The 20712-nt window shown below is 36.5% G+C and overlaps 1 protein-coding gene across 2 annotated transcripts in view; it reads left to right on the forward strand.

Moving 5' to 3' along the window:
* HBS1L (HBS1 like translational GTPase) overlaps positions 1–20712 on the forward strand; it is a 64181-nt gene that overhangs the window by 15365 nt on the left and 28104 nt on the right. The window contains exon 1 of one of the 2 annotated variants that reach the window (XM_068399504.1): positions 3046–3065. The exons of the other annotated variant lie outside the window; for it this stretch is intronic. The gene's annotated coding sequence lies outside the window, so the exon portion shown is untranslated. Of the gene's footprint in view, positions 1–3045; positions 3066–20712 lie in introns of those variants that run through there. 2 annotated transcript variants of the gene reach the window in all.

The raw sequence follows: 20712 nt of genomic DNA on the forward strand, positions 1-20712 counted from the left end.
TTTGATGGGAATGGGTCTCTGTGTTAGTATTACTGTACTATACAGCCAGTTGCCCCTTTATGTAGACTGTTTGTTGAAGTATACATTTTTACCCAAAGTAAAAGCTAATTGCAATTTGTGATTTTAGGGTATCGTTGAGATGAACAATTCTTATGAAATGGTTCATGGGTTTCTGGCATCTGTGTAGTCACGGAAGTGTTCTTTAACTGGTTTATGGACACATTACGTACTTAAAAATGACCCAATAAAAACAATTGTCAGTGACTTCTGTGGTATGTCAGTGGTTTGTTGGTCAAATAATTGATTTGAATGCTTAGTGTTGGTAGGATTCCTTTTGAAAATAACCCGTTGCCCTTCTCTACAACTTTCTGGTAATAAAATGACCAGAAGGTGACTAGAACCCATAAAATGGTTGTAGGCTGCAGAGATTAAAATGATACATTTTGAAAGAACTCATGGATAATTTGTTAAGAATTACAGATTTATGAAGACATAGTGAAAAGTGTCTTGCTCTTTTTATAATGAGAATATGGAGATTTTTGAGAAGAGCTGCTTGTGAAGTATTTACTCATAATCATGTCAATATATGGAGGTAATAGCTGATGAAGATGTATGTTATTTTAATATTTCAATTCACTATTTTGAGTCTTTTTGTCCATAACATCAAAGAATGAAATCTTAATATAAGTTTCTTTTTAACTGGTGGCATATGTCAAGAACATACGTAGCATTTCTTAAGCGTCCTTCGCTTGATCTCGGCAGTGGGTATTAGTGATGTTCAGAGATTGCAATTTGAAATGCATTGTTGTAGTATGTTTGCTTTCACAAGAGAAGCAAGAATTTTTGTTTGATGAAATTTAGCTGATAGGTATGGGTGCTCTGGAAACCTTTCTTAAAGTTCAAATTTCTAAAAAGTGCTTATGTCAAAATGGTACCCTCTTAGTCAAAAGGATCTGCGTTATGTGCATATTCTTCTCATTTCTGCTTGCTTTTTCTGGCTAAACTACATTTTCATTTCTTTTTGCCTGTGTTAGTATTGCAGAACAAATACAGATACTGGTGAGTGAGCTAGATTCTATTCCATTTCGGGCACCATTAACGGAATTGTTAACCACTTTATGATACTAAGATTTTTGGGTTTAGTGATGTATGAGCAAGAAGGAGGTCAGATGTCTGTAAATGTGCAATTCTTGCAGGAAATTAAAGCTACTGTGAACTGAGCATGTTTAGTTCGGTTGTTGTTGGGGTAGCAAGGAATCTAGTCTTTTTAGTGCAGTCATTCTTGTAGTTGAGCTGTCTTTGTGGGGGCACTGGCTGTTTTGTGTTATGGTAATTTCTCAGGAGTAGCACCAAGAACAGGGCCTTTATAGGGCTATATGTATAAATATTTAATAAGAAACAAGCTTCACAGTAAAGAATCAAAATTGAAAGTAAGGCACAGGAAGTTGAAAAGCCTTACTCATGATATGCCAGATAATCTAGGAATAGAGCGCAAGTCTCAGGCTGTAGTCTAGTTTTCTAAATATTGGACTATACTGCTTTGCTTGCAACTGTTAATAGAGAAGCAGGTCTTTCCTTACTGGCATTTTATTTTTGATTTATGATTTTTATTGATACTGCATGTATTCAGGTTTTTGATGTAGCTATTAAGACTGTGTGGGCAGTTTCAAGAATACAAGCCACAAGTAAAATTAGTATGTGCTTAGCTTGCGTTTTGTTAATGTTTATCTTTCAATTTTCTAGAATTCTTTTTTTGCCTCTCTTGTATAAATATCTTCCTTCTTTTTTTGCTTTACACCAGTAACAAAGAAACAAAAATCCCACAAACATTACCACAGTGTGACTCAAGGTAATTAGCTTTTGCTTTTCACTCACTTGAATGCAGCAAGGTTTGGTTTTGGTTGAGAATGATGGGTGTTTCTCAGTCCATGGACAAATACTTATTTCTCTTCTGTCTTTTCATGCTACAGATGGATAGCAGTTGCTTCCTAGTGCAAAGTGTCAGAATGCAGATTAATGTGCTTTTACGGATAACTTTTATCACTTCTGCTTTGTGGTTAATGGACGAGTGAAGTTGGGAGTCTTAAATGAAAAAACAAAGAAACATACTTTGGATTTTATTTATAGGGAGAATTTCAAAGAAATCCTGGAGGAGCAAACATTCTGAAGTTTAATGGTGATGTACAATATATTTTCATTAGCCTAAGAGTCCCTCAGGTTTTACTTCCGTTTATCATAGTGGGCTCCAATGCTTTGATTTCGCACATTTGAAAATCTGTTACTTATGCCTGGGTAGCTCAGTTTTGTCCCCAACTTCAATTGGCTGTGCTAAAACTTTTCAGTAACATGGCAGTTCTCAAATGCCAGATATAGTGATGAGAGCCCATTATACTTAATGATACTCTGATGCGGCATGTATTCGGTATGTGACAAAGAGAATGTGTTCTTTACTGAATGGAAATGTTTGAAATCTGACATGACTGATGATATAGTTATATCTTAAATCATGGAAAGTAGTGAGAACTTCAGACTTCCGTGTTTTGTGTAAGAAAAATATATACACAGACTTTGAGAAGTTACTGAATCTTGGCACTGAGGTACTGTGTGGGTTTTAGAAAGGAAGTGGCTTATTTCAGGGAAAAATGTGTCACCAGCAATGAAAAGCTTTTTAGAATCCTTTGAGATACCTTTTTGAGATTCTTCTCATACATGCTGTACACCTACACTGGAAAAAGTGACACTCCAGGCGTTTTCTTTTATGGTCCTTTAACACTAATTTGGTTGGTTTTGGTTTTTTTTTTGGACAAAGTGTAAACCAATACAAAGTCAATCATTTTCATAGCTGACTATATCATGTATGAAAGTTGGGTGTTTGCTTAGAAGCTAAGAGAGCTTAGATAAAACTAAAAATGATTGTGTCCTTTTTAGAACTTTTGGATTCCAGAAGAACCAGAGATCCTGGGGAAACAGTAGCTCCACTTGTTCTCACAGTGGGCTTCTATCTCACTCCCTTCAGGTCATGATAAAGATCAACCATCAGTTGGTTTTCTCTGTGTCTTTAGAAGGTAAAGTGAAGAATTTATTAAGTTCTTAAATGTGATTGTTGGAGCGCCAGGAAAGTATGTTTGGAGTCACTTTTTTTTTTTAAAATCCTGTTAAGTTTTAAGGATGAATGATAGCTGCTGTAGTGCTGTTGTATATCAATTTAAACATTGTAAGTCCTACCTGAAGTTTGCACTGGAGTACTCAAAGCAAGGCTGTTGACAAGGCTGAGAGAGTAGTATTTTGCAGCTGTAAACCAATACATTTCAGCTCTATAAACTAATAAGACATCTAAACATTAGAAGTGTAGGCATATCAAATCCAGAATTGTGGGAGCAAAAGAGACACTTTAAAATATATCAGTTACTGATGAAAAGGAGCTTGAGTGCTAATAGGAAACACATGTAAAAATTCAGAAATGAAATTAAAAGGTAAAAGCCAGGAAGGTGTAAAAATGCAAGCTTAAAACACAAAATTACTTTACAATGTCTGTTTATGCTAGGTGTCTTTCACTACAAATACTATTGTTCCTTCCCTGTAAAATTTGCGTTATCAATACCTACCTTATCTCTGTACTGTCTTCGGGTTATGTTTCTGCAGTATCATTTTTTTTTATTCTGTGTGATTCAATATTGTTATAAAACATATTAGTTGCATAGTCTAGTGTATTATGCCACATACGTTTCTGTTGCCACCCACCCACTACTTGTGTGCCTCTGTTTGCACCTGAACTGGTTTGTTCTTGGGTGACAAAATATTATCCGTTTTTCATCATCTCAGCTTCTGTATTCTTTCATAAAACTAGCATTTTGGTCTTCAGAGTGGGCAGTTAGAAATGCTTGAAGTACCAGGTTCCTCCCTTCTCTTATACTTGTGACACTGCAAATGGCCCTTAAACTTAGGAGTTTACTGTCAGAATCCCTGGTAGAAATTCATGCTTAAAATACCAAAAGCCTGGAAAACTAGGTAACTTTAATATGGAAAATACATGTGTCTGCAGAAGCTGTGATGCCCAATTGGCAGAGAAGTGGAAGAGCTTTGACTGGTTGTCGCTTCAATTCTTCCATATTTTTACTGTATATAAAAGTTCAACCTAAATGGAAATTTTGTATCTAATTAATTCCAAAATATGAGTTGAAGTTGTTTTGGGTACTCCTTGTTTGAGTCCTTGTTACCACTTTTTGTGGTTTTAGAATCACATTTTCCTATTTTTAATGTCTTCCTCTTCCCTATAGCAGACCCACATAAACAGGAAAATGACTAGCTTTGCTTGTCAACTAGGCAAGATGGTGAAACTGCATATACACCAAGTGCTACTGAGTGCTTAAGTTGAAAAAGAAGGAAAAGTGCCACTTAAAGATTTTAAGGAAACATTTTTCAAGGCAAAAATGTGATTTGAATTGTATGTTTTTAACACTTATTTTTTTGATAACATATGCATGCAACCAAACTGTTGTAGGTGCTTGCAGGTACTACTGGATATGTGAAGTGTCTAAATACTCTTTCACTGCATCAAGGAAGATGAAAATATTAAGCAATGAACTTGAGTCCATGCATCTTCCTCTCTAAAGTCGTGATAGAGTGAAATGAACTGCTTCAGACTGGCAAATGAACTTTTCGTGGCATTCATCTGCATCTGATAAATCTTGCAAAGCTTATTTAAAACTGCAGGTTATATATTTGCCATATTCAGTTGTTCTTCTAAACTCAGATATGCAGCTTTTTATAATCGTTTCATGGCTCTGAATGATTTAGGCAATAAAGAATAGAGCTTCCAGTGCTATGTTTCACATCACATCTATACATAGGTTGTTATTTTCCAAATGTACATCTCCCTTATTCAGGTGATGCCAATGTTCCGTCTCCATTGTTTCTGGTCTTAATTAAACAAGTTCATCTTTGATAACTCTGGAATTCAGATATGTTTGGCTGGTGCCAGAGGAGTTCATAGGAAAATGTCAAATAAAGAAATTTTCAGAGTAATAATATACATAAATAATGCAAGTGTAGATAAGTAATGCAGGTAATGTAAAACATTCTGCAATTAAAAAGGGAAAACTTAACTATGTAAGTGAATACATTTCTTACGCTGAAGGGTGGGGCAGTTTTTATAAACTTTTCCTGAATTTTAATGCACAACAGATTTTTTTTTTTAATGTATTTTGTGCTTCTCAAATGTATGTTGCTATGTATGTCAAGTAGCTTATTTTTACCTTGCTTACTTCAGCTTGGCCAGTATCTGCGCTTCTCTTTGCAACAGTTTCCCTGATAAATACAATTAGAGCTTAATACTAGGATTGTGTATCAGTTAGCTAGTGAAAGCCCTACTGTCAACTTAATCACCTAATTAATGTTAGATTCACTAAATCCCTAGTAATGTCTGTTGTTACTGGTAGCATCCATAATGTGTTTCTTATGGAATGTCTTCCCTGTGTATAATCTGTTGTAGCTAAGTGTTTGTACAGTGTGGTGTACAGTGTGGTCCAGGAAAATTGCTTTCATGGCTCTTTGGATAGCTTAAGATTCGTCTCTAAAATTGTAGTAATAGATGTGCAAACTTGTTTGCCTTTTTTTTTCTACTAATACGTTGTTTTTAATGCTGCGGAAGTTCTGGACTGCAGATGAATTCGGTATGCTTGATCAGCCTACTTCATTGATGCAGCTTGAGTTTGTTTTGCAAGTTAAATTCAGAGATCTTTAGCAGTTTCACACTTAGGTTTCAGAGATTCTTTGTAAATGTGTTGCCACTAACACATTTAAATAACAAAGAATGCTAAAGCTTTTCTTTCTCCATATTCTTTGTATTTTTTAATAGCCATTGCTTCCTCTGCATTTTTGCCCTTCCTCAAATGTACTCTATATATGAACAGGGCAAGATAGCAGTGTGGCAAACTAATTCTGTTTATTTAGGAAATGAGCAGGGTGCCTTGAATTAGAATTAAAGGAAGCAGCAAAAGTGGATGTTGAAGCTTGTTGATATTACAGAGAAGACATACAGACAATTTGACAAAAATGAACGAGAAGAACATTACGTGGCAGTGAAGTATGTCTTAGTAGTTTCAAACTGCTTTATATACCAGCTTGCATCTCAAGCTGTGCTTTGAGAATGTGGTCATTCTCTCCAAGGGATGTATTTAGTTATTATTTGTCTTTTGTTAAAGACAGCTGCTTTTGAGTAGGTTTGTGTATGATCAATTGAACTTTCATCTGTGTAGCACTGAGGACAAAACTGAGGTTGTGCGCTTTTTTCCAAGTGGCAGGAGTTGCTCACGTTTAGGAGGTACATACAGAAAAAAGACCTCTATGGCACAGGAATACCTGGAAAGAGTACCAGCAAGAGCTGCTAGTGGTGATGTAGCTAGCTGTATCAGAAAAGCTGAGCTTTGTATCACAGTAGTAAGGTAGAATAAAATGCTGATTTTCTAGAATAGTTATGACCAGTCAAGGTCTCTTCCAGTAGAGAACAGTCACATATGGAATAACACATCTTCATGTAGCCCATTGTTATGGACATAGTACCAAAAACTGGTGGATAAGAATGCGACCAGACTTTAAGCCTCGTTTCCCTTTGTTTCTCTTCTGATGTTCCACCATGAGTGGAAAATAGTATTAAGGAGTAAGACTCTAGATGATGCTGGGAAGATGTTCTGATTTTAAGTGGTATCTAATATAAAAAATAGGGAGAGCACACTGCTGAATAATAGCACGTTGTAAAATGTAATCTTTAGTATTGAATTGGTAGGGTGCGAGCATATTGTAGAAACATCTTGTTTGATCATGCACCTACAACCTTTGGTTTCATGATGTAAGAACACATTGAAAACAAAATTCAGCTAGAGTGAGGAATTCTCAGGTGTTTTCTCCTGGTGTTATCTTTTTAAAATTGATGTTGAAAGTCTACAGAACACTTAAATTGTCTCATCTACATAGAAATAATTTACAAATCTAATTTCTTTTTAATTGTCTTAAGCTGAATTGGATATAAGAAAAAGTGTTAAATCTTTAAGTAGCATTTCTGTCATTTCTATTGCAGAATTGTGATCCTGCTGTTATTTTTTTTAAAAAAGCTACTTAATATTTTGTAGTTGAGGAATAATGGAAAATTGATCTAATGGCATAAAACACCTTAATCTGAAATCTTGGAATAGTTAAGGAGGGGAAGAGCAGGTACTTGATCAATATTAGTGTCTAATTTGAAGGAAAAAAACAAAGGAAAACCAGCATCTTGTTAATTATTTTGCTTGGTTTTGATAAGTGTATGTGTTTTGCTTCATTATTTTACATTTAGTCCTAGTAAAACGGGTACTACAAAAGGTGTATGTTCACTCAGCAAATTTCCTTTGAACAGATTGTGTGAAGTGTTTACCTAATTTACATGTGCAAAAGAGAACAATGCATTTTTAATGTCTTTTGTTTTCAACTTGTCCTTTCTTAACTTTTATTCTTTCTGATACATTAAAAATGATAAAAATCTGAAAATGTTTAACATAAGATTCACAGTTTTTTAAAATAAACTGAGTTAATGTATCATTTAACTTTTTACAAGGTTGTACATTTCCAGTAGCTTCTTAAGTTTTGCATGTTGAGAGACTGGTTGGAATAGCAACAGAGGTAGGATTTTCAAGTTATAGTACCTTTGAGCTATGCTGTTTTGTAAAACCCTGTAAAATGTTGTATTCTGTACTCTATCCTCCATCTTTTAATACAGCTCTTTCATAATCAGGGGCTTATCAGCTGCTAGGTTTGGAAGATCTTCTATAGTTTGGGTTCGTCAGCTATCAGAGGTACCTTTTGCATCATTCCATAAGCTGTATTATTAGTTCATGTGAGCAGACATCTTGTTTTTTTTCTTTAAAAATTTTACTTACAATAGTTAGCTACTTAAGTAAGGGCATCCATGTGTGCAGCTACAAATACTTGCTTTGAAAAAAACTCCTGTTGTCTTGGGGGCACACGGTCAGACGCTAGACTGCCTTAAAAAGTGAGAGCACCTGTTCCGTGTAACATGCTAGTTCCTATTTCACAGCTTATTCTTGTTTCTTCAGAAGCTTTTTTCCATCTGGAGTAAAAGGTGTTGCTTATTCACTGAGCTGAAGGCCTTGCACGAAACACAATCATTTCTGCAAAGCAGGCAAGCCTGTAGAATGTCAGTCTTGTGTTTTACTGGTTCCATCTTCATTGGAGCCTGCTTTCCAGCATCATTATTTCCATTCTGGTGAATACTGTCACCTTTTTCCTTGTCAGTTTCCTCAACTTATTAAAACTGCTCATGGTCAAGAAACACAAGCGCTAAACTTTGTTTTGTGACAATCAGAAAATGACTGTGTCTAATTTATTTGGTCAAAATAATATCTTTTAATGATTTTTATTTGGGGATTTATAATAGCACAATAGTTTTCACTGTATCACAGGTTTTTTTGTTTGTCGGCATCAACTTTTTGTTTGTGTTCTTATATCTAATTGTAGTTCTTGGTACAGAGAGTTGCTGTCCTCTTTGATATGTTGTTTTTTGTAAGAATATTTATGGTTCATGTAGAAAAAGCTCAGTGAGTTTATTCGTCTTTGTACCTTAGTATCTTTTTCTTCAATAGCAATTTTTTATCTTAATGGAAGTCTCCATTATGGTTATGGACCGTAGAATTCAACCAGCATTTAAGTATTTGTACCAAAAATGCGATATAGGTCTACTTTGAGTTACGTATATGAACAAATACCAAGCCTCCCACACAAAAATGGTTGTTTTTCAGCTGAGGCTCACACCCAAAGCTGATTAGTAGTTTACAGCGAAATAATTCTAATTGGAAGATTGTAGCTGCCAAAGTGCAAAAAAATGCCCCAAAAAACTGTCAAGAGTCTCATCATTTACTGTGTAAATGATACGTGTATCATTTACAGTTTCTGTCCATTATAGTAAGGACATTCTACATAGTTTTAGCAGATCCCAGAGAAGTGCCCTAACTACTGGCTGGGGAAGATGTCTCCGTCTCTGTTGAGTAGGGGGTGGTAGGCATGGTGAGGTTAATCAAGAAGTCAGTTTTGTCATGATGCAAAGTAAAAACCCTTGAAATATGAGCTGTTCCACACACTGTGCTTCCATCTTTTCAGTCCTGTTTCTGTTGGCAATCCCATACCACCATTCCTACAGTCTTTACCTTTAATGAAATTCTAATGCATGCTGTCATTTCCTTTCATCTTCATTATAGGTAAAGCTTTCAAAATTGGAGTCTTTGGCTGGCTTTTTGTAAAATATGTAGGTAGAGTATGTCTTTTGTTTTTTTTTAAGGAAAAAACCCACAAACTAAAAGGGGACATCTCTGAGGATTTGCTATTTAATTACCATAACCTTGCAAATAGAAATGCAAAAGTCAGTGTCAATCAGTGAGTCTGTCTCCCTTGTACTCATGAACAATTCCTATTTTTTGTTATTAAATGCATTTGTGTTTCAATTTACAGTAAGGGACGTGTGTACATAGTGTTTTCAATAATTGCTGGATCTTGATTATTTTTTTTCTTTTAAACCATACTCAATCTGTTGAACATTTTTGATTCTTTGAAATCATGTCTTACATAAGTCCCTAAACAGCTTTTTTCAGTAGCTGATAAATTCTTGATATATGATTAGGTTATTCTTTTGGTCCTCTGAAGTCACAAATCTTCCACTCTGAAATGCGTCCTGTGCTGTGACATTGCAATCTGCACTGCCATCCTTGAAATCATGGAGGGATATCAAGTAAATATATTTTTCTTATACAGGGCTAACTTTGCAGAGAAATAGAAAAGTGAATGTATGGACAAATAAATCTTGCAAATTTGACTGACTTTTAGGAAAAAATCGATTGATTCTCCCACAGATATGTCAGTGCTCTGACCTAGTTGGGGTCTAGTGTGGTTGTAATGTCACCAGCAGAGTGGGAGAGTTGAGAATTCAGGGAACCTGAATTAAATTAAATAAGATTTTAGCTAATCTTACCTTGAAGTTCTCACTGCACTAAAAGTTTGTAAAATCCGATTTTCCGGAACTTATAAACGCTGAAAATACTTGCGGCTTCAACATACTTAATTGTGCAGGGCTAGTAAATACACTTGTTTTTCTGCAACTTTAAAAGGCCATCTCATTAAGTTCCTGGAGAAAGTTTGCAGAATGGTTGTGGAAGAATTGAACAGATGTAAGATGATTTTATTTTGTATATACTATCAGTTTGCCAATATACTTTTATTGTTCACTATTCTTATATTTAAACTTCTGTTTCATACTGAAGTAATATTGGTGCATAAATCGAAGTTGTTGATCAGAAGGCTTTCTTCTGTGAAGCGCGTTGCACTCCTGTAATGTAATCAATGGGAATGTACTTGCATAGATAACGTCAGCGTGTAAAAGGCATGATGTTGTTTCTGAGTCACCTGGATGATGTGCAGGCAAATAGCACCATCCTCTGGCATTATAATATTAGTTAAGAATTAAACCTGAGATTGCTGTCTGTTATTTTTGGAAATTCAATATAATTGTAATAGAATGTACATATTGTACTTTCAGTTTTACATACTCATTTTGGGCCAAGGTTTTAACAGAAATTCTGGTAATTTGCATGGACTCTGTATATTCTGTTCAATTAAGTGACTGGCTAAAGGGGATATCTTTTTAGGGTTATCCTGCCCATAGTGTTGACTCTGCTCTTTACATGACCATTTATGGTAGGAAGTTGCGCTTCAGAAATATCAGACCGAGTGTTTTCTAAATCTCAGTGAAAGACAATTCACAGTCATTTAAGAAAAATTCGTTGAATTAGAAAACACCACCAACGACTTACGGTTGTGTATGTGTGGGAGAGTAAAGGTGCTGTTACAGAACAACTGCAGATGTCTAATAAATTATTTTTACAGCAGATCGTAGCTTCAGTTACAGATTGAGAAGGGGCATCACTGGCATTGCTAGAGTGCAAAGAAATACACCTCCCACAAATAAGGTTTCAGTAGTTACAGGATGAGTTGTACTGAGTTACAATTATGTGAAGGACTGGATTTTAGTCCATTTAACTATAAGCAGTAGGCACGAGAAATACCGCAGGGTCATTCTTTTCAAAAACTTGATGGATGAGAAAGTCGCTGTTTTGATTGTTGTGAATTCCTATTGGACCTTTTCATGTTTACATATCAGAAATATCAAAAGGCGGCAGCTGATGTTTGTGTAATCTCTAGAGGAAAACAGATGCCCCCCCCCCCCCCCGCCCCGCCCCAGTCTGCCTTTCTGTACAGCGGATCTCCGTTCTTTTACACAGGAGGTGTTGGCTTAGTGAAACTGGAAATCTTGAGAGCTTTACTCCAGTGACAGTGCCCTTCTTTCCCCTAATATGTTAACTGTGAATGTAAACCAGACAAATTATCCATTCTTCTGGAAAGACCATACCAATGGTCCAAGCTGATCTATGCGTTCCTTTGTTGAAGTGGGTTGCTTAAATATAACTTTTTAAATGCTGATTGGAATTTCATATTAAGCATCCAGATATTGAGACATACAAGTTTAATTTTCTAAAACACTGAATGCTCACAGTTGTAATAGAGGTCAGTAAAAAGTTTTGTACAAAAATACGTATTATACCATTTTCTGAGACATTAGGTTTCTGTGGGACATCAGCTATTCTAAATTAAATGAACACCATTCAATGGAATGATTGCAATAAAGGGTCACAGAGGAAAAATTGGTAATTTGAATAAGTCCTGACGGCCAGAAAAGTTCCATGTGAAGGTGTTTGTTTCAGGTAAGAAGAGCAAGACAACGCAGCAGTAGCTGACAGCTGTATTCTGTATCATTTGGCTTCAGTAGGGGAGGAAGTGTTGATGGCAAGAGGAATGGTGAGACTAAGTTTCAGGCAGGAAAGAAAATGTGTTGTTATTGCCTTGGTATAACACATTACACCCCATCCACTTCAACCTATTCTAATGTCAGTGTCCTTCTCATCCTCATCATTCATTTATTCATTTTCAATTTTTTTAAATTAATTTCTGTTTGTGCCCTAAATACAACATTTCCTCATGTCATTCCAAGTTTTTCATTGCAGTTCCATTTTTCCACTTTATCATTCCAAACCCCTTATCTAGCCATTCCCAATTTCCTACTTATTTTCCAGTCATTGGCCGTGATTATTTTCCACGTTCGCTTTTTTCCACCAGTAGTTTGCATTCATTTTTGGTCCTGATCCTCTTCTGCTTTCTTTGTTCATGTTTAGCCCTGCATGTAACTTGTCACTATGTGGCCTCTTGCTTTCTCTCTCTCCTTACATGCAGTTTTTCCCCAAGTTAGGTTGTTAACGAAAGTCAAATTTTTTGTGATCACTGTGGCTTTCATTTAATTTTCTCTGCTTAATTGATTTTCATTCTTGTAGTCCTTGTCTGTCCTTGATAATCTGCTTGTATTGCTGCTTGCCAGTGCTCACTGTTCTATTGTTTTTTTTCTCTTGCCCCCTAGTTTTGTTTACTTTTTATGATGATCTGAGGCAGATCACGCCTCTAGTTTACTGATGTGATAGGAAACTATGAAGACCAGAGGAGAAGTAGGATTTGCTCTCAGGTCACACAGCCAAGTCCAACCTGGTCAAAAATAGCCACAGCAGCTACATACTGAATGTTGACGAAGTATTTTGGGGATTTAGTTGTTAAGACATAAGAGCATGTACAAACTCTTTTCTATGGCCAAATTGAGTGCATTTTCAGAAGGTGAAAAGATCACTTGAAGGGTTTAAGTTACGCAAATAATATTTTCTTCAGGTGCCATTTTTGAAAATAAACTGTTCTGTCTGATCTTTTCTCTCTTAGTTTCCCTGTTCTCCCTGTCTGGAAGGTAAAAAAACAACCAACCAACCAACCAAGTGAGCCCCAGGCAGGTACCTCACTTGAACAAATTAATTTTTGAACTAAAGAGTTCAACTTGCTGGAAGTTGCAAGCATTGAAAGTAAAGCCTAAGCAATGAGAAGTGCCAGCTAACTGTAACAGGCGAGGCTGCCAGCCCTTCTGACTGTGCCTACTGCACATCCAGTTTTTGCAGCTGCATGGAGTGAAGGAAACTGTCTCTGGAACTTCAGTCTTGGGGTAGAAAGTTGTGCTGTCTGTGTGTCGTGGGTCACAGAGATGTTGGAGATGCTCAGGAATATCACTCAATAGCCCGCTGTATCCATCCTCCCTTCTGCTGTATCAAACCTTAAAAACAAAGCAAAAAAAATCTTGTAGTCAGGTGCAAGTAGACATTTTTTTCAGCATTTTTCAGTGAAAATGCCTACTCCCAGTTTCATTGAAAAAAAAAAAAAGTCATATTCACTATCTGAAACTTTGCAGAGAAGGTAATAGTTATAACAACAAGACGAAGTTACCTGGAAAACCCCTGATTGTGGTTTCTATTAGGAAATAACCTGTCTTTTAAAAAGAAAAAGTTCAGTGTTCTTGTTTGGAGAATTGTTTTCAGTAGTATCTTTAGAATGGCTGTGTCTCAGCACTGGGGGGTGACTTAGCAAGTTGCCTTTTCTATTATTTTGGACTGTTGCGTTATTTTCATATTTCAGTGCTGTGGATGTTTGGTAGCATCCATTTGTATATTGTGGTTCATAGTAGTATAATGTCATGTGTTTTCCTAAAAATTAGTATTTTGAAGTGGTATAATTTAAATACTAGAGTAACATTTTATTTTGAAGTGTTTTCACATGTGGCATTTTTATTAGAGCTAGGTGGTGTTTCTTTGCTATCAGAGGTGCTCCTTGGAGGGCTGCTGGTGTTTCAAGGATCATAGAAGAGCAGGAGAGACTTTTCTAAATAATTTAATTTTTCTTTTCCCAGTTATTCTTTATTGCTTTATATATTTGCATAAGAAAGGATTCCTGTATGTTGAACTCAGTTCTCACATATGCAGCAGATTTTGTCACTGATCTGTCAAGGTCCAAAGAAATTTAAATGCTGGGCTATAGGGATGAGTGCATGGCAAATTATATGCAGGCAGAGTGTTTTAAAGGTTAGTGAACTGTGTATGTTTAGGAACTCTGGGATGTTCCAAGTTCACTAGTTGTATTATATACTGGTAGGACATGGTTGAGACTCCTGAACTTCTGTTATTCTTCCCAGCTGTAGGAGTGTTGATGATACTAATAGTACCACTGCCACTGAAGGTCTAGTGTGCTCTGTGTCAAGCTTAACTAAACTGTGCTGCAAGTTGCTGCCATGTCATACAGCATTTTATAGAATTTACAAGTGTCAAATAATTCAGTTGAATTATAAAAAAAAAATAATTTTCAGTAGTGTAGCTCTTTGATTTGACAAATTTTTCTATTTCCTTATGTTATTCTTTTTCCTATGTGCTGCATCTGGGCAAGAACAACCCCATGTACCAGTACAAGTTGGGGGCAGAGCTGTTGGAGAGCAGCGTAGGGGAAAGGGACCTGGGGGTCCTAGTGGACAGCAGGATGACCATGAGCCAGCAGTGTGCCCTTGTGGCCAAGAAGGCCAATGGCATCCTGGGGTGTATTAGAAGGGGTGTGGTTAGTAGGTCGAGAGAGGTTCTCCTCCCCCTCTACTCTGCCCTGGTGAGGCCGCATCTGGAATATTGTGTCCAGTTCTGGGCCCCTCAGTTCAAGAAGGACAGGGAACTGCTAGAGAGAGTCCAGCGCAGAGCCACAAAGATGATTAAGGGAGTGGAACATCTCCCTTATGAGGAGAGGCTGAGGGAGCTGGGTCTCTTTAGCTTAGAGAAGAGGAGACTGAGGGGTGACCTCATCAATGTTTATAAATATGTAAAGGGCAAGTGTCAAGAGGATGGAGCCAGGCTCTTCTCAGTGACATCCCTTGACAGGACAAGGGGCAATGGGTGCAAGCTGGAACACAGGAGGTTCCACTTAAATTTGAGGAAAAACTTCTTTACGGTGAGGGTGACCGAACACTGGAACAGGCTGCCCAGAGAGGTTGTGGAGTCTCCTTCTCTGGAGACATTCAAAACCCGCCTGGACGCGTTCCTGTGTGATATGGTCTAGGCAATCCTGCCCCGGCAGGGGGATTGGACTAGATGATCTTTCGAGGTCCCTTCCAATCCCTAACATTCTGTGATTCTGTGATTCTGTGAAATTTGAAGGGAGAAAAAAGACAATTCTGCTGTTTTTAAGGCAGATTAAACATTTTAATTAAAGGCTAGGAGCTCGTAGGTTTTATGGCATAAATAGAAGGGTATAAACAGTTTGAAATTTGTCAGCTGGGATATGTTACAGTCAACATTTTGAAATAGCTGATTACAATGATGAATGGATGTATTAGAGGTTAATATAAACCCACATACATGTGTCCAAACGGGCGATACATACTTCTGAGCACAAAATTGTATGTAATCAGGCTGGCATCTCTGTATCTGGTTGTCTCGTGTAGCCTATATTTGGAATATTTTCACAATTGTAGGGCCCTAAAATTAGTTTTAAATTATAGCACAGCATGTAGGAAGGGAAATATTATCTTGATAGAGGCCTCAGTTATTAAATCTGCTTTTCAGAGAACTGTCTTGTCTGTGCTTCTGTTGTTACTAATACAGTCAATAGTTGCACTGCCAGTAGTGTATGCAAAAAATATTTTTTTTAGTCAGTGAGTCACGAAACATGCTTGGAACGAGCTCATGACATGATGCACAAAACCAGCACAAAACCAGTGCAGTGTCTTTTTTCTTTTATGCAATTGCTGGCTGTTGCTGTATAATTGGTAGACAAAGGCGTAAGTGGCTTGCTTGTGGTTATATAGAAAGTCTGTAGCAGAGCAAGGGATGCAAACTGTATCTTCTAGATCAGAAGGCATTATGTTACATGTATATTTTTCCATGGCAGTGCTGGTTTAGACAGTGCTAGGAGGACCTGCTTAAGTAAATTAATTCTGTCTATTAAGTGTAAATAGCATCTAGACTCCCCAGCCCCATTGCAACTTGAAATAGTATGCAGCCTGCTCCTTTAAGTGCTCGTACCACTTTTGAAAACAGAAGAATCAGTATAAACCAAGTAAAAATTTCACAAGCATGTAAATGACTTTAAAGCTTTAAAGAAAAAGAAGCTGCAATCTGGTCACAGTTAATTAGCACATAATTCCCTTGGAGGTGCACACCTTTGCAAGTGCTGATACACTGCTAGTAGCTGTTTTGTGTGTGTACATTCTTTTGATAGGCCTGTCTTCTTTTTTCGCAGGCCTGTCCCCTTGGTGTTTTACTACCCTCCCAGCTGTAGCAATGCAGCTGTTAAGAAAGATACTGAAACAGAATTACTGAAATAAAGTTTAAAAAAACCCAAATCAACCAAAACTAAAAACCCAAGATACTTTTTAACTGCAGATGGGTGACTTGTGGGGAGTAGGCATGGATTTATTTAAATGGAATTGCCATCTGAAAAAGCACAGACTCAAGACGTGCCTAACATGTTGACATTCTTCCTTTCTTGTTTTTCAAGCTGAATTCAGGCATAATAAATATTCTGGTTCATCTTATCAGAAGCAGGCTTCTCTGTGCAGTGGTACAGCTGAGCTTGAAGTTTCAGTGCTGTTGTACAATTTGCTGAGGGAAGGACAAATTGAGAGAAGTCTCTGTGTATAGAAATTGAAAATGGTGGCATTTTGTTTCTATTGTTGAAAAGGTATGGCCATCTGAACGAAGTCAGTGTGGATTTAAATACCTAGTGCTAGTATGCCTTTCTCCACATATGCCAATATCCCTGCTTCACTTGGTATCATCATTTCTTACTTGAGATGGTGGTTGTTTAGCAGCCTCCTGTTTTTATGCACCTCTAAACTACCTGGGAACAGAGTAGACTGACAGTCAACTTTTCCAAGTACTGAAACGTAACTTCCAAACCTCCAACAGAATTAAAAGACTGATTTTTATCTTCCTATTTCTTTCAATGTAAGTATACAAACATCCAAAAACTGAAAAAATAACTTCTCAAGCCTGTTATGTATGATAAAGAAGCCAAAATAATCTTTTGATTTGTTTGTTTAAATCTCTTACAGGTAATCCTTACAATCATTTTTACAAAGGAAATCCAAAATCTAGGGAGTTGCTTATGGCAAAGGAAGATGATTGACTATATCCATACACTTTTTGCTATTTCAGCTTGAACACCCAGAGAGACTGTGTTAATTTTTAAAGACGGTCCCTGTGTTTTACTTGCTTCCTGCGTGTGTGTGTGTCTGTGTCCTGTTTATCAGTTTGCACATACTTTATTGCACCATCAGATTTTGGGATTGTACTTTTAATAATTTTGAAGTTATGGCAAGTGTCTTTAGTAATACTTTTTGAGCAAATCAAAAAGCTTTTCAGTCAGAAGGCCAAAGGGCACTCACAGGGAAGGTAAAAGCAAAGAGAAGAATAATACAGGGAAGAGAGCTTTGATTGTCAAGTTGTCACACACTGCCATAGTTGTACTGGAGTAGTGTCAGTGCAGGTCTCTGTTCCCTTTGGTATTGGGCTGATCCTAATTAAATACTGAGACAAGATACATCAGTGTGTGTTTGGTGTTGTAATACTGTTTGGCTTGTAGCTACAGCACGCTTTAGTCTAGGTACTCGGCTGTCAATGCAGTCTGAATACCAGGTATCTGTGTGAAAACTACTTTGCTTAAAATGGGCTAGAAGTTTTGGTTTTTAAACATTCTGAATTGCAAGAACTATCATGCTGACAAGCCTTTACATTTTTATAATTTATAGATGTATACTTTCTGTTTTCATGGCAGGAAAATTTCTTTAATTTTCCTAGTGGTTGTTAGTGAATTGCCAGAATTTTTATGGAGTGTCCTCTTCAGTAAAATCTCTTGCTCTGCAGTTTGACACCACGGGCCAATCGGCGCATATACTTGCATGGGATCTGCTCTTAGTTTTGCTTTTTGTAATGTTGGAGTAAGCGAAATGTAGCAAGGAGGTATCGAGGCTTCTTTAGGAGTTTATGAAAGATGTATCTGTCTATTTTATGTTTACTCATGATTTAGGAAACATATTGCCATTGAATTACTTAGGTATGTGTTTAAGAATGTTCCAGTGGTAGTAGGCATGAAGAACATTTCTGAAGCCTTTCTTGGCAAAAACTTATATATCATTTATATCCTTTCCCTTCAGAGGTCGGTTTTCCTTACAGCTGCTTTTGTCCTAGTCAGGTTGGGGTTACTGCTCCTACACTTTTTCCAGGCTGTAGTGCACTTCAGTTGCCATAGGATACTCTGCTTGTTGATTAATAAGTGTTTAAGAATTGTATCAGCATTGTGTATTGACTTCCTTTTAGTTCAGAGGTGCACTTTGAGGATTTGCATATGATCTGTTAAGTGCTGAATAGCTTTTGCTTTGCCTACTAAAGCAGATAAGAACTTATCATGCAGTTTTCTCCAGTGCCCTATAGATTAGATAGTATATACTCCTTTCCCAGCCTTGTGTCCTTTGTAATGAAGCCCATAATTATTAATCTTTAATGGTGCCTGCAGTGCACAAAAGACAGAGTTGGTCCTTATCTCAAATGTGCTGCTTGATTTTATTGTACTTGATTATAAAAACATCAAAGTCAGAAAATTACATTTGACACTTCTGTCAGTAGTGTTACTAATAATTCTTGCATTGTCTTTGCATCTGTTTGAATGCCACTGTTCCAGAGTTGTCTTCTATGGTTTAGTTTGTTTTTATACTATCCTGGTCTGCTTCATCACTCCACCTATGCTGAAATATTAGTGCTTTATAAAAATAAATAAATAAACAACACCCAAACTGTCAGTGCCTTCGATGGACAATTGCTTTACTTTTTCTTGCTCTTTGTAATTTTATTTTGTATCTTCTCTCAGCTTTTAGTGTTTCCTAATCCCCAGTTTTAGATTTCTGTGTTTTCTGTGTCAAATACTTGATTCTTTGAATATATTTTGTCTCCTTATACATTTAACTTTGGATCAGTGTCAAACACCCCAACAGTATGTATACAGAGTGAAGCTTAATTTCTGAATTGATTAGAGAAGATGTATTTTATGAAATCTTCAGCTGTTGATTTTTGGATCATATGTAGCCAGTACTGCTAATAGTTTGCAAGTTATTTGTTAATTATGTTATATGAATTGTTATCTTGGTTTCTTTCAACTAATCTCATTTCAATTGCATTGTGTTTTTTGTAATTTTTAGTTCCTAGCAGCCAGATTTCAAACATGGTATTTTCTGAGAATTAACTGTAATTCAGCTTTTAAATGACATGTAGAGCATTCATGTTTAACTGGCAGTTGAAGGTGACAGCTGCTTGAAAATTGTTAGAATTGAAGTGGAAAAAAATGTACCAAGTTGGCAACAAAAGTAATGCAATTTTTACTGTAACTCAAGTGATTAACTACTTATTAAAAAAATGCTGTAGGTGATCTATGTAGGAGCTTGAAGTTGAAACAAGTGCCTAACTAGTAGTCCTTGTCCAGTGATGTGAGAATTTTATATTCTGAATCTTTACAATTTGTCAGTTACGTGAATTTTCATTATTGTAGACCATGTTTTGTGCTGTTGCCTTTATTTCTCTTACTGTTTTTCCTTATGTACAGTGTATTTAGTATGAAACCATTAATAATACACATAACAGATTACTTCTTCCAGAGATCTCCAAGTCGCATATAAATAAAATGAGTATCAGCAGATAAGACAAATGAGGGAGATGAAGACCAAGTCATAAGTTAAATAAGAATGTCTTGATCTGTCGTGTGATTGTTTAGAAAAAGTTACACAACAGCTTTTTTGGTATGTTGTCTGTTACAGACATGTCTGTGGTATTCTGTTTCCTTACCTGAACTCTTCAGCAGCCTTGACCACAACTTTATATATAACCTGCAAAGCAATATGATTCAGTGGTTTTAAAGGTGTAGCCGTTGTACATCAGAACTCAATAAAGAGTTAACCTAAATGAGTAGGACCAAATGACTCCAACAGTTCATCTTCCAGTAGTAATCTAAAATACTTAAAAGATTAACTTGTTATTCAGAATAAGTATTCACTTGACTGGCTGTCCGAATTGGTCTGTTACTGGAAGAGTAGCACCATTTTTCTAGTTTTCAGGTGTATCTGTAGGTGAAGTTTGTTTAAAACTTCTGGCTTAATTCAGGTTATTGTTTTGCTTTTCTGTGTGTATAACATCCTTCAGAACACAAGGTACAGCTGCTGTCACTCATGCTGTAAAGCTGGAAGTCCTTTTCCTTGAAGGAAGAAAGGATCCTAACATGTTAAACAGGGAATTGTGGAAAGAAAAGAGCTAGTTTACTTCTTTTCTTTAAACTCCCTCTCCCCAGACTAAATTTTTTTTTTTTTTACAGCTTGACAACAAACTATTAGCACTGTAGTGCTATTAGTTGTGAAACTGTAGTTTCACAAAATTCAGAATGAACCTTACTGTAATTGTGTTTTCATTTAAGTTATGGTAAAAATTGATACATTTAAAGTAATTATGTTACTCAGCTCTGGTAATTATTTTGAAATAACCTTAAAGTTAGCTAGCTTGGGTATTGCTTGGCTTCTTCGGCGTAATTCAGTACGAGACAACTGTGTTTCCAGGTTTCAGGGAAGGCCTGGTAGCCCATACATAGCTTGTGCTGCTGCTAGCAGTACCTGAGGTAGACATATTTTTTTTACTTTACAATAGCCTTGAGGCTCAACAATGTAAAGGCAAAAGAAAAGCTCTA

This window comes from Nyctibius grandis, chromosome 1 (genome assembly GCF_013368605.1).
Source record: "Nyctibius grandis isolate bNycGra1 chromosome 1, bNycGra1.pri, whole genome shotgun sequence".
Lineage (NCBI taxonomy): Eukaryota > Metazoa > Chordata > Aves > Nyctibiiformes > Nyctibiidae > Nyctibius > Nyctibius grandis.